The 13,565-nt window shown below is 41.9% G+C and overlaps 1 non-coding gene across 1 annotated transcript; it reads right to left on the minus strand.

The window, feature by feature from the left end:
• Window positions 1-8,223: 8,223 nt before the first annotated feature.
• Window positions 8,224-8,387, minus strand: LOC114923966. Its single transcript, XR_003810757.1, has one exon. It is a non-coding gene; the product is annotated as a U1 spliceosomal RNA (small nuclear RNA).
• Window positions 8,388-13,565: the final 5,178 nt, after the last annotated feature.

Below are 13,565 nucleotides of genomic sequence, written 5' to 3' on the forward strand. Positions count from 1 at the left end.
GCTGTCTCTCTTTGCTGCCCTCTAGTGGTGATCTAGAGTTTGGGGCCGTGGTTTTTTTTAAGCCTGATATGGTAGCTTAAGCAAAGTCCATTATTACTTAGGTCTTAGGACAGTGGTGGCGAACCTATGGCACGGGTGCCAGAGGTGGCACTCAGAGCCCTCTCTGTGGGCACGCGCACCGTCGCCCCAGTCCTAGACCTTCAGCTGGGTTTTATAAAACCTTTTTGCTTTAGGCCTCCGCCGCCGTGTACAAAAAAAAAGGTTCAATCAATCAGTCAATTTCAACTTCTTGCGGGGAAAAAAAAAGATCTTGCAAAGTTGGAATTGACTGATTGAACTTTTTAGTCCCACCCAGTCTGCCGTTACCATTGCAGCCACGCCCACCCAATGGGCCACACCCACCTGGCACCCGACGATGCATAAGTGGGTTTTGGGTTGCAGTTTGGGCACTCAGTCTCTAAAAGGTTCGCCATCACTGTCTTAGGAGGTAAAGTAGACATTCTGCTTGATGTTTCTAATTCTAAAATAGTGCTGTCAACTTCAAGTGCAGATATTAATGAACATGATGGCCCCAGAGTTTGACTGAGTTTAAAGGTATTTCCAGGCAACTGGAAATACCTTTAAACTCAGTCAAACTCTGGGCAACTCTGGGCAACTGGTCTTTTTATCTCCTATATTAATTCCAATATAAAATGCCTCCAAGACTACTAGGTAGACCAAATAAAAAAAACAATTCCACAGGAAGACTAAAACGACTTTTACTGAGATTGACTATAATAACAATTTGATAATCCTTATTATAGTATACATCTTCCCCCTTATACTGCAGTGAATTAAGGAGGTATCAGACAGAGATATTTCTGAATATTATCTCATTGCTCTGGACTTAAAATATATATTCAGCCTCTCTTGACTAGGTAATGCTTTCTGCATATTTCCATCAAATAATCTCTCTGACGCTTAGATTTTGATTGTCTGCAGATCTGGTCTCTTCCTTGTAACTGTTTTTAGGAGAAGGAAGCAGGGAAAAATCAACCAGAATTTATCAGGCATTAGCAAGCACTACCCTACCTTGGTGAAATTTGGGGAGAAGTGGGTGGTATTAATACCACAGAAAACAAGTTCGTTGCAATGGAAGTTCCTTCTCTATGAAACCACAAAAATACTAAAATATAAAGTGGTTTTGTTTAGCCATCTGTTCTGACTATTCTATAATATCTAATGTTGCAATCATAGCAAAACTGGGAAGTTCCCACTGTTAGACCTGTAAAACAGAGAGAGAGGGAGGGAGGGAGAGAGAGAGAAAGAGAGAGAGGGAGAGAGAGAGAGAGAAAGAGAGGGAGGGAGGGAGAGAGAGAGAAAGAGAGAGAGAGGGAGGGAGAGGGAGAAAGAGAGAGAGAGGGAGGGAGAGAGAGAGAGAGAGGTTTACAGGCTTAGATCCCATTCATAAAAAAAGATCTCAAATAATGTTTTAGACACCAACTTAGTCAAGAATTAATCAAACTAGGTAGAAACAATCTATCAAAAGTTATAAATGATTAATTTTTCCATCGGATTGCCTACTCTTCTTTTTTCTTGGCTTTTGAGCAAAATGGAAACGAGAGTAGGACGTTTTCACGATGCGTAATCTTATACTAAATGTTATCTTGGCACGTAATCTTGTGCCACAAATGACAAATGTAATCAACCAAAGGTGAACACAAACCTTGTGAGACTGACATGTTGTAAATAACAAAGAAACTTTTTGTATAAACGCCCGAGAGAATTTTTACTCAAATGCTGAATGTTTATCTCCATCTCAAGCCTTGAGGCTCTCTATTTCTGCAGAAATATATAGCTGGAATTAAAAAAAAAGTTGCTTTCTTTGTTCCAGTGTGATTTATTGCCCCTTTTGCACTGGGAAAACAGAACCCAGCTGAGGCTCCTGCCAACATGTCTATGTTAAAGAAGAAGTGCATATTTCCCAGGTCCATTACTAATTCAGAAAGCCTCTTTGTTTAAGTCAGAGCGATAAATTTAGAGACTCCACTTTACTATAATGATCAGAAAATCAAATGCAGAACTAAGCAAAAAAAAAACAAAAAACCACAAAGCAATCACAGGACCACGTTCAAGGGATGTCTTAACTACTGAAACCTTACAGTGAAAAAAAATCCAAATTAAATTATTGTCCCTTTCCATTATTCACAGCTGTAGAGAGTGTAACACACACTCTTGACAGGAACGGAGCTGAGTTTCAGTAAGATTGTACCTCGCAATCTTTTGCAAATTACCAGCAGTCTAAAAAAGAAGCTGTTGCAATTAGACCAAAGTGGACTTGAAGGCAATAAAGTGCCATCTTTGATCGAACTTATCTCAGACTGAAACCCAAAGCCTAGAGCAGAGGTCTTCAAACTTGGCAACTTTAAGACTTGTGGACTTCAACTCTCAGGAATTCTGGGAGTTGAAGTCCACGAGTCACAAAAGAGCCAAGGTTGCCCACCCCTGCTCTAGTCAGTAAAAGTCTCAGGGGTATGTTTTATACTTTTGCCCACATAATTTTTTACTGTTGCGAGTTTCATAGTGCATCTAAGGCAGTGGTTCTCAACCTTTTTAATGCCGCAACCCCAACCGGTCGCAAGTCGAGGACTAAACCGGTCATAAGTCGAGGACTAAACCGGTCATAAGTCGAGGACTACCCAACCGGTCGTAAGTCGAGGACTTTCCCTGCCCGGGAGCGCCGCGCATGCATGGTTCCGCCCCCTGCGCCGGCCGAGGCATAGCTGGCAAGCGGCAGAGACGGAGCAGGCCGACCACCAGCTGGCCCAGCCCAAGGGAGGTAAGGCACCCGCCGGAAAAGGGGCAAAAAATGGCAGACAAAAAAAATGGCGGACAAAAAAAATGACGGACAGCCTTGCTTGGCGACCCCTGTGAAATGGTCGATCGACCCCAAATGGGGTCCCGACCCACAGGTTGAGACCACTGATCTAAGGGCAGGACAGATGGGGGGGGGGAGCAACAGATGCAGTCTGAATGAGCCTGCCTCCATTTCTTCAGGGGTTAGGATTTTATTTTTTATTTTTTTTAACATTTTATTGATTTTTAAGAATAACAATCTCCAGCGCCTGGTGTACAGCATGTTGTCTTGGTTTATATATTTGAGAAAAAAAAGGCAATAACTCGGAGAGTAAGAACAACACCGTTTACTAGCTAAACAATCACGTACACTAGTTTTTCTTAAGATGGTGCTCTCCACATATGTTGTTTTATATCTCCTTTAAATCAAAGCTGTGAGTATACGCTCAGTGTTGGAAGGGTGAAAACATACCTACAAACGATATGATTATATACAAAATTCTTGAATGCACGGAAATGAATAAACTTACGCTAGAATTAAAAGACAAGGAGGCAACAGAATTTTATGAAATATGGAACAAATGTTATGATTGGCTAGAACAAAGAAAGAAAAAGACATGATTACTGATGTAAATAAATTGTAAATAATATATATGAGTTTTGTTAAGGGAAAATGTATTTTTTCAGTTTTATTTTTGTTGTATAGTGGAAAAAAGGAAAAATAAAAACTAAAAAAAAAACTAAAAAAGAAATCAAAGCAGTGATGGCTGGGAATCATGACAGTTCTAGCCCCCCACATCTGGACAGCAAGCACTTCCAGGTAGGCTAGTTATGCCAATGGCTCTAGATTGCAATTTTACCTTGATCTCTCCAGTTACTACATCTTGCAAACCAAAATTACCAGTAGCCCTAAAATGGGAAAGGCAGAATGGTAGATCCCCCGATAAATCTTCAAAGGTCTAGCAGGGCTTTTTTTTTTAAAAAAAAAAATCCTTATTGTTTAAGAGCAGCAGCAACCAAAAATGTTTTGTTTTCCATTGTAACTGAAATTGGGAGATCAAGCAAAGATCAAGGACAGGACAAACAACAGCAGGTTTGTGTGCTTGGATTTTGAGCTCTGAATCAGTACTAAAATTTAATTTCTGGGTTAAGAATATGCTTAGAATTATAAAGCAAGGGTGCCTCTAAATAATGGTTCTCCCTACAAACTACTTTACTTATTTCTTACTTCTCAGAATTCTAATTTAAAAAAGGACAAATGTAAAGGTCCAAAGGAGCTTAGGGTGGAGTCTTCTAGAATATCCCCATTTGTTTCCTTCTTCTGATATCTCTCTGGAGTTGGCAGAGAGAACAAGTAGGGAAACACCCCACAATGCAGGCATCATCATAGATGGATCCCTGTTGAAAAGAAACCAAACGAATCAATAACTTTTTCAATAAAATCATGATGTAGAGATATGGAATTACGAGAAGCTAGCTCTAGGTTGGATGGCAAAATACAGGTAGTCCTTGACTTACAGCAGTTCGTTTGGTGACTGTCCAAAGTTACAATGGCACTGAAAAATGTGATTTAAGATTGTAAAATGGGGCAAAACACACTTAACAAACATCTCACTTAACAACAGAAATCCATTACATTAGAAAAACCTATTTTAAAAAATCCACTTCGCCCAGTGCCAGTGGCAGCAGCAACACAATCAAATTAACCACATAATCAGCTCCATTTCTACTTATGGTCCTCGGGCCCACTGACAAAACATGTTTTTAGGGCCTTTCAGAAAAATAGCAGGGTGGGGGGGGGCACAGAGGGGCTACCACCAAGAAGGTCTTTTTTTCATGATCCACAGATGACAATCCCTATTCGATGGGACTTGTAACATATTCTGCCTTCCCATTCTTGTGGGCCAGGTAGATGTGATAGTTATGTTTGGCGTGCAACAAGTGTCATTTTTATTTTTATTCCTATAATTCTGAAAGATTATGATGTACTGCAGATAACAAATGAAAGAATTATCTGTTCATTTCCCAGGTCAGTTCCCCCCCCCCATCAATTTCTGGGTTGTGAATGCACTGCCTTTCTGAGTGGGTCTAGGGCAGGTCACCACAGCCAATTCACTGTGGCCAATTCATTGTGGGACAACGCGCGACGGCCAACCTGCCATGGGACCACTTGCCACGGGACCAGAATGACACTGGAAAGGATGCTGAACGAGGGACAAAATGAAATGTGAATAACAAAAATTAAAATATTATTTTAAATAATTTCCCATGGCAAGTTGTCCCATGGTGAGTTGGGCATGACAAGTTATCCCGCAGCGAGTGGGCAGCAAGGAGTTGTCCCGTTGCGTTTCTGAGCTGGTATTTCTCTCCAATTTCACGAGTACTTCTCAAGATTCTAGTTTGATTTTTTTTGGTTTGAACTAGAGTGCAGAAACCCGAAGTTTGTCTAATCCAGGGCTCTTCAAACTTGGCAACTTTAAGACTTGTGGACTTCAACTCCCAGAATTCCACAGCCAGCCATAATCTACTTACAGGGATATTGTATTTTGTCCTGTACACAGCCCGCATGGCCACAGATGCTCCGCACAAACAACATTCATTCATAGCTGCAGCAACTTGGCATGCCAAACAAGGGAAGCAGAACATTCCACAGAGACCTAAAGGGAGGAAGGAAAGGCCTTTGTAAAAACGATTTTGGCAAAGCGTTGAATGACATAAGATTTATCATCCAGAAAATGCAAATGATGCTATTGCTGGAACATTAAAACTGCAATTGCAAATGCTAGTTAAAACATTGTCTAGGAGAGGAGAGGGGAGGACTGAAAAAGCTAATGTACAAGCCACATTAAATTAAAATAACACCCCATTGCATTTTTCTGTATGCTGATGTTCCCAACTATTATGAAATAGAATTAAGAAAATTACTGTTGAAGAGAGACTGGCTGAGCCAGGGAGAGGAATCAAACAGGGAACTAGTCTGGAATCCCTATGTGGGCATAAGAGGGTGAAGTCTGACCTCCCTTGAATGCTGTTTAACTTTATCTAGTCTGACCCAGGTGCAAACCACCAATCTGAGAAGAGTCCTATGTTATAGGCTTGAGTAATGAAATAGTTAATTGAACTCTTTGCACGTGGATCTGATTGTGTCTGACAATTACCAATAGAAGACAATACTTGTAACTCACATTTGAACTGTTGTGTCCCTGGTGGTTTCTGAGCTTGGTTTTTTTCTTGCAGATATTTCGTTATCCAATTCTTGCATCAGGTGCAAGAAACCAGGTGCCACGATAGAGTTCAAAAGTACTATGAGTTTATTTCATGCTATACACAAGAATCTGATCTACTAATGGTCAAGGCAGATTGGTGCTAAATAAGAGTCAATGGAATTCATGGGGGGCTGGATTTAGATTTCTTGTGGGAGCATAGTGATTCCAAACTGGTGATACATCTGACTCCACCCTCGGGCTCAGCCTGTCATTTCCTACATGTAGAAAGTTTAAGTTCCATCTTCTACACAATTTGTAATAGAAGAGAAGCGGTGTCTCCTTTTATCCCTTGCCATCCTAATTCCAATCCAGTGGGCTGTTCAACAATGAAACATCCATTGCTCAGATTATAACGAATAATTTATTTCTGCAACCTATCCAGTCTGGAAAAATATCCAGCCCAATCTTTCCAAGTTCCTAAGAAGGCTTTGAGAATCCCACTTTCAATTATTGGCCTGGTCACTTACAAATGTCACAGTCGCTACAGCAGTCACATAAGTCCGTTTGCCAATGGTTTGCTTGGGGCTGGACCACCACCACCGTCTGTGGCTGAGTGATAACCGTTGGCTGAACATTCATTGTGGGCAATATTCTAAGAAAAAGAAAGAAGAGAACCCAAAAGAGAAGAGATTAATTAACAGGCTTGGTAGAACATGGTCTCAGTCCCAACTCCATAGAATGGAATCTGTTTGCTGGACTCGATTCTTGGATGAAATCTTTCAGATACACAAATTGGTATTGTGAGAATCTTTGTTTCAAACTGGGACAGAGCCATACTGAATGTCCAATTGTCCTCTGTCATATAATAATAATAATAATAATAATAATAATAATAATAATAATAATAATAATAATAATAATAACAACAACAACAACAACAACAACAACAACAACAACAACAACAATAATGTTGGAAGGGATCTTGGAGGTCATCTAGTCCATGGTATAGGAAACCCTATACCATTTCAGACAAATGGCTGTGCAGTCTCTTGTTAAAAACTTCCAGTGTTGGAGCATTCACCGCTTCTGGAGGCAGGTTGTTCCACTGGTTAATTGTTCTAACTGTCAGGAAGTTTCTCCTTAGTTCTAGGTTGCTTCTCTCCTTGATTAGTTTCCATCCGTTGCTTCTTGTCCTGCCTTCAGGCGCTTTTTATTTATTTATTTATTTATTAAATTTATATACCGCCCTATCTCCCTTACGGGACTCAGGGCGGTGAACAGGCGATACTAAAAACCACGATAATAAATAAATAGTTTCTGTTCTAAAATCGAATTAAATAACAGGCCTGTTCTAAAAACACACCCATACAAAAACCCCCACTGAAACATAATCAAACTACGTCAGGCCGGCCGCACGGAATAGATGGGCCTTCAGGGCTCGGCAAAAAAGGCGCAGGTCTGCAACTGTACGTAGGTCGGGGGGTAGGTCATTCCAGAGGGCAGGAGCTGCCACAGAGAAGGCTCTCCCCCTGGGGGTCGCCAGCCGGCATTGTCTGGCCGACGGCACTCTAAGGAGGCCCTCTCTGTGGGAGCGGACTGGTTGAAGGGAGGTGTTTGGTAGGAGGCGGTCTTGCAAATACCTAGGTCCATTGCCATGGAGCGCTTTAAAAGTTGTTACTAACACCTTGAAGCGCACCCGGAAGGCCACCGGCAGCCAGTGCAGCTCGCGCAGGAGAGGTGTTACATGGGAGCATCTAGAGGCCCCCAAAATCCCCCGCGCAGTCGCATTCTGAACTAGCTGGAGCCTCCGGGTGCACCTCAAGAGAGCATTGCAATAGTCCAGGCGGGAAACAACGAGGGCTTGAGTGACTGTGCTTTGGAGAATAGTTTGACTCCCTCTTCTATGGGGCAGCCCCTGAGATATTGGAACACTGCTATCATGTCCCCTCTTGTCCTTCTCTTCCTTAAACTAGATATACCTAATTCCAGCAACCGTTCCTTATATGCTTTAGCCTCCAGTCCCCTAATCATCTTTGTTGCTCTTCTCTGTACTCTTTCTAGAGTCTCAACATCTTTTTTACATCGTGGTGACTAAAACTGGATGCAGTATTCCAAGTGTGGCCTTACCAAGGCATTGTAAAGTGGTATTAATACTTCACGTGATCTTGATTCTATTCTTTTTCAGGGGAAAGCGCGAACGCAATCCTCCACTACCACAAATTATGCAGTCGAGTTTCCGGCGTTTGGGGAAATCACAGGGGTCAGCACACCCGGAGTGCAATGGATGAGCCTCACCTTGGGAAAACCTCCTTCGTGATCAAGGTATCTCCCCTGCCAGGTAAGTATTTTGAAAGAGTGGTCCCTCTGCACTCAGCAAATTGCTTCTTCCTCCCTTCCTTCTAGTCCGGGGGTCTTCAAATTGGGCCCTTTTATGACTTGTGGACTTCAACTCCCAGAATTCCTCAGCTTGGCTGAGGAATTCTGGGAGTTGAAGTCCACAAGTCATAAAAGGGCCCAGTTTGAAGACCCCTGTTCTAGTCCCTGTGCTTTCTGATCTTGAAACTGGGCGGTTGCTGGCAAACCATTGGCTTATCTCACTTTCTAAAAGCAAATTCAGCGGCCAATGCTCTTTCCTATAGCTGATAGAAGGAAGCATTAACATTGAATCTCAACTTTTTACTTTTCCATAATATTATAAACTAGCCATTTCTATAACAACAAATGAATCTAAACAGTAAAATCCAAAATCCCCCCCCCCTTTTTTTTAGTTATCAGGTTTTTGATAGCCTATCATGCTGGGCTATTAACAAGTAGTCTTACAGGGACAACTGTAAGGGAGGGAAGCATCATTTAGAATAGAATGGAGCTGGAAGGGACCTTGGAGATCTTCTAGTCCAGCCCCCTGCTCAAGCAGGAGAACTTATATCATTTCAGACAAGTGACTGTCCAGTCTCTTCTTAAAAATCTCCAGTGATGGAGCGCCCACGATTTCTGAAGGCAAGCTGTTCCACTGGTTAATTGTCCTCACTGTCAGGAAGTTTCTCCTTAATTCCAGGCTGCTTCTCTCTTTGATCAGTTTCCAACCATTGTTTCTTGCCCTGCCTTCTGGCGCTTTGGAGAATAATTGGACCCCCTCTTCTTTGTGGCAGCCCCTCAAATACTTGAATACTGCCATCATGTCACCCCTAGTTCTTCTTTCCTTTAGACTAGCCAACATACGAAGAACCAGCCGTTCTTCGTATGTTTAGTATCTACAGAGTGTCTTACCAGCTATATTGCAAGCAGCAATATGGCCATAGACAAACTGGGTTTTCTTCTTGTTTCTCCCCTTTCAATACAGTATAGATATTTAAATAGACAGCATAAATATTCAATAAATAAAAAGAAGCATTTCAAAACTTAGGCACTGGGAATATGTAAGGGGGGGAATTAGAAATGAAACCATTTATCCTAGTCACTTCCTAGCTTTCCTCTGCAAAAATGATCATCTTTATATCTGTGTTACTTTAGGCATCCACTTTTATTGCCCCCCAAATTTAAAAAAAAATGAGGACTCACATTCTGTAATGTAATACAGAATGTCACAAAGGGGTCTTTCAACAACCAGATTAGATCCAGGGAGATAAAAACTTGGAAAACTTTATCAGTTCAGAATAAATGCAAAAGCGAATAAATATAAAAGGCAGAAAGATTTAAAGCAAAGCAAGAATTCAAACCTTTTTTCCCCTTCTTCTTTTCTCCTTCTTTTCGACTCTCGTTGCCTAGAGGTAGTAAACTCTGCCCACTGGCTGACTTTTGCTTTTGTGTTTTAAAACTGAAAGGGAATTACCCTACAAAACTATTTGCTAGATATTTTTTTAAAAAAAACAAGGAAGTAGCTTTTCTTTCAGCCAGGTGGGTGAAAAAACAACAACCCGAAAGAGATGGTAGGAGAAGAAACGAAACTTGGTTTAAATGAAATCATGAGATGTAAGGATTGGAAATGCTTAGAAATTAACTTTAAATTGGTTGTTCCTTATCTCATCTTTAGAAACAATTCTGATATTTCTGCCTTTTTTTCTGTTTCAGATGCTGAAACAGATCCCTCACTATTCCTACACCTCTGACCATTTTATTTTATTTGTATCCCGCTTTTGTTATTATTTTTACAAATAATTCAAGGCAGCAAGCATATCCAACACACATCCCTTCTCCTATTTGCCCCATTACAACACCCCTGTAAGGTGGATTGGGCTAAGAGAGAGAGAGACTGGTCCAAGTCACCCTGCTGGCTTTCATAGCTCAGGTGGAACTTGAACGCACACCCACTCATATTTCTTATAAGATTTTACTTTCCTGGCCCCTTCTCATCTCATCTCATCTCATCATGTGTTACTTCCGGACACATTCCAGTTGGTCAATATCCTTCTTCATTGCACTACAGGGAGCCCAATGCAATAAAGGTAGTCCTCAACTTATGACCACAACTGAGCCCCAAATTTCTGTTACTAAGTGAGACATTTGTTAAGTGAGTTTTGCCCCATTTTACAACCTTTCTTGCCACAGTTGTTAAGTGAATCACTGCAGGTGTTAAGTTAGAAACACGGATGTTAAGTGAATCTGGCTTCCTCGTTGACTTTGCTTGTCAGAAGGTCGCAAAAAGGGATCACATGACCCCGGGGATGCTGCAACCGTCATAAATACGAGTCAGTTGCCAAACATCTGAATTTTGATCATGTGACCGTTGGGAATGCTGCAACTGTCGTAAGTGTGAAAAATGATCATGTCAGTTTTTCAGTGCCGTTATAACTTTGAATGGTCACTAAATGAACTGTTGTAAGTCAAGGACTACCTGTATTCTTAGTGTTGCCTGATCAGGTCAGACTAGAGAATAACTGGTTTATCTTGATCTTAACTCCATATTTCCATTGATGCAACTGAGATTCAATAGTTGCAGCTGCATCACAGTTTTGGTTAATGATCAGTTTGTGGTCCACCAAGATAGTCAGAGTTTTTATATACACCACTATCAAGTATAGCCTTCCTATTTTTGATTATACCTTTGATGTTTCCTATCTGAAAATAGGACAAGTGTTTGTTTATTTATTATTATTCATTTTGATGCCATTCTTCCCAGGCTCTTGCTTGCTACTGTGTGCCATTTGCAAAACTGATCATTGCATTTTCTAATCTCTTTTCAATCTCATTTAAATATATATTGAACCTGTCTTTCAGCTGAGATCTGTGGTGTGCTGCTCAACGTTTCCTTCCAGCTTGAGGCACGGCCACACTCACTGGGTGTGATTGTTCAACAGACCCTGTAGCCATCTAATAGTTTACTAGAATCTCATGAGAACTCTGTAGAGCATTTTGCTGGAGTCAAGGACACCGCATCTACCACATCCTCTAGAATTTTGTGATTCCTCACTGGCCAGTGGATCCGGCAACTGAGTCTGAGGAATCAGAGGAGGAGGAGGAGGGTCCTGGAGTGATATTAGAGTCAGAGGAAGGCTCTGAGGAGCTCCAAGACTTACAGTCGGACGAGTAGCCTGGCCCCTCTACTCGTGCTCAGGCTGAGACACAGCTGTGCTGGGAGCCTGAGTTGAGCAGTGATGAAGAACAACTGGGACAAATCCAGGATGCTCGAAAGCGCAGGTAAGAGAAGTGAGTAGGACAGAGGAATGCAATGGGGCAGCTCCAAAGGCAAAGGAGAAGGCATTAGGAAGCCATGCCTTGGCTGAATTATAAAAGGGAAGGTGTGGGAGGTGATGGTTGCCGAAGGCAACCGTTTGTGTTGAAGATTGAGTTTCTGTGGACTGTGTTTGTTTGCCTTGGACATTGACTCAGGTCTGTGAGAATAAAAGGGGTTGTTTTTTCTTGCGGTTCCTGCCTGTTTCTTGGAAGAGGGGTTTCTCCTTGTGAGCATAACAAGGACTCACATAGGCTGGGACAGAATCTCATGAGAACTCTGTAGAGCATTTTGCTGGAGTCAAGGATACCGCATCTACCACATCCTCTAGAATTTTGTGATTCCTCACCAGCCAGTGGATCTGGCAGCTGAGTCTGAGGAATCAGATGAGGAGGAGGGGCCTGGAGTGATATTAGAGTCAGAGGAAGGCAATGAGGAGCTCCAAGACTTACAGTCGGACGAGGAGCCTGGCCGCTCTACTCGCGCTCAGGCTGAGACACAGCTGTGCTGGGAGCCTGAGTTGGGCAGTGATGAAGAACAGTTGGGACAAATCCAGGATGCACGAAAGCGCAGGTAAGAGAAGTGAATAAGGCAGAAGAATGCAATGGGGCAGCTCCAAAGGCAAAGGAGAAGGCATTAGGAAGCCATGCCTTGGCTGAATTATAAAAGGGAAGGTGTGGGAGGTGATGGTTGCCGAAGGCAACCGTTCGTGTTGAAGATCGAGTTTCTGTGGACTGTGTTTGTTTGCCTTGGACATTGACTCAGGTCTGTGAGAATAAAAGGGGTTGTTTTTTTCTTGCGGTTCCTGCCTGTTTCTTGGAAGAGGGGTTTCTCCTTGTGAGCATAACAAGGACTCACATAGGCTGGGACAGAACATAGACAACTAAATTGGCCTCTATCAAAAACATAAATTAGATTAGATTGGTTTTGTATGCATGCTAAAACAGCCAGACCCAAAGTCCCCCCCCATGCTATTACTCTGTTAAACAGCCAGTGGTGGGATTCAGCCAGTTGGCACCAGTTCGGCAGAACCGGTAGCTAATTTTTTGTTGCCCAGGCCCAGAATGGACTTCTGGAAGCGGCATCCACACAGAGAACCGGTTGCTCACATATTTGAGTCTCACCACTGTAAACAAATTGTCAAGAGTGAAACTTTGGCAGCTACATGCCTCTGTGTTTCATCTTGTCTTTAGATTAAGGAGAGGGGCGGGGAGATGTTGTTGATATGAATCATGTAAGACGTTGGGGTTTTGGCTGGGAAAATTATTGTTTAAGTTTATGAATTGATGTTCAAACCCCAGAGTTAGTTTTGCTTCCACAGAACCATGCAGTGTATTCAATAAACAGTAAGATTTTGGGGAATGGAGTGAACCTGGAGTTTTATTGGATGGTGACACAGTAATTGTCACAACACTGTCTGGTTCAGAAATTCTGGGAGTTGAAGTCCACCAGTCCTAAAAGGATCATCGTTCCTCACCCTTGTTGTAGATCAGGGATCTTCAAACTTGGCCCTTTTATGACTTGTGGACTTCAACCCCCAGAATTCCTCAGCCAGGCATACTTGCTGAGGAATTCTGGGAGTTGAAGTACACAAGTCATAAAAAGGCCAACTTTAAACTTAAACTTAAGTTTAAGATTATGCAAGATGTAAGGGAACGAGGACTTAAAGCTCCTAACTTAAAATTGTATTATGATGCTGTGGTATTGACATGGATTAGTGATTGGTTAAACTTAACAAATAAGAATATACTTTCTCTTGAAGGATGGGATTTGTTATTTGGTTGGCAGGCATATTTAATATATGATAAAAAGGTGGATTCAAATTTTAAGGCACATGTTTTAAGGAGTGCTTTATT

Source organism: Protobothrops mucrosquamatus, unplaced genomic scaffold (assembly GCF_001527695.2).
Source record: "Protobothrops mucrosquamatus isolate PMUCROS unplaced genomic scaffold, P.Mucros_1.0 scaffold3, whole genome shotgun sequence".
Classification (NCBI taxonomy): domain Eukaryota; kingdom Metazoa; phylum Chordata; class Lepidosauria; order Squamata; family Viperidae; genus Protobothrops; species Protobothrops mucrosquamatus.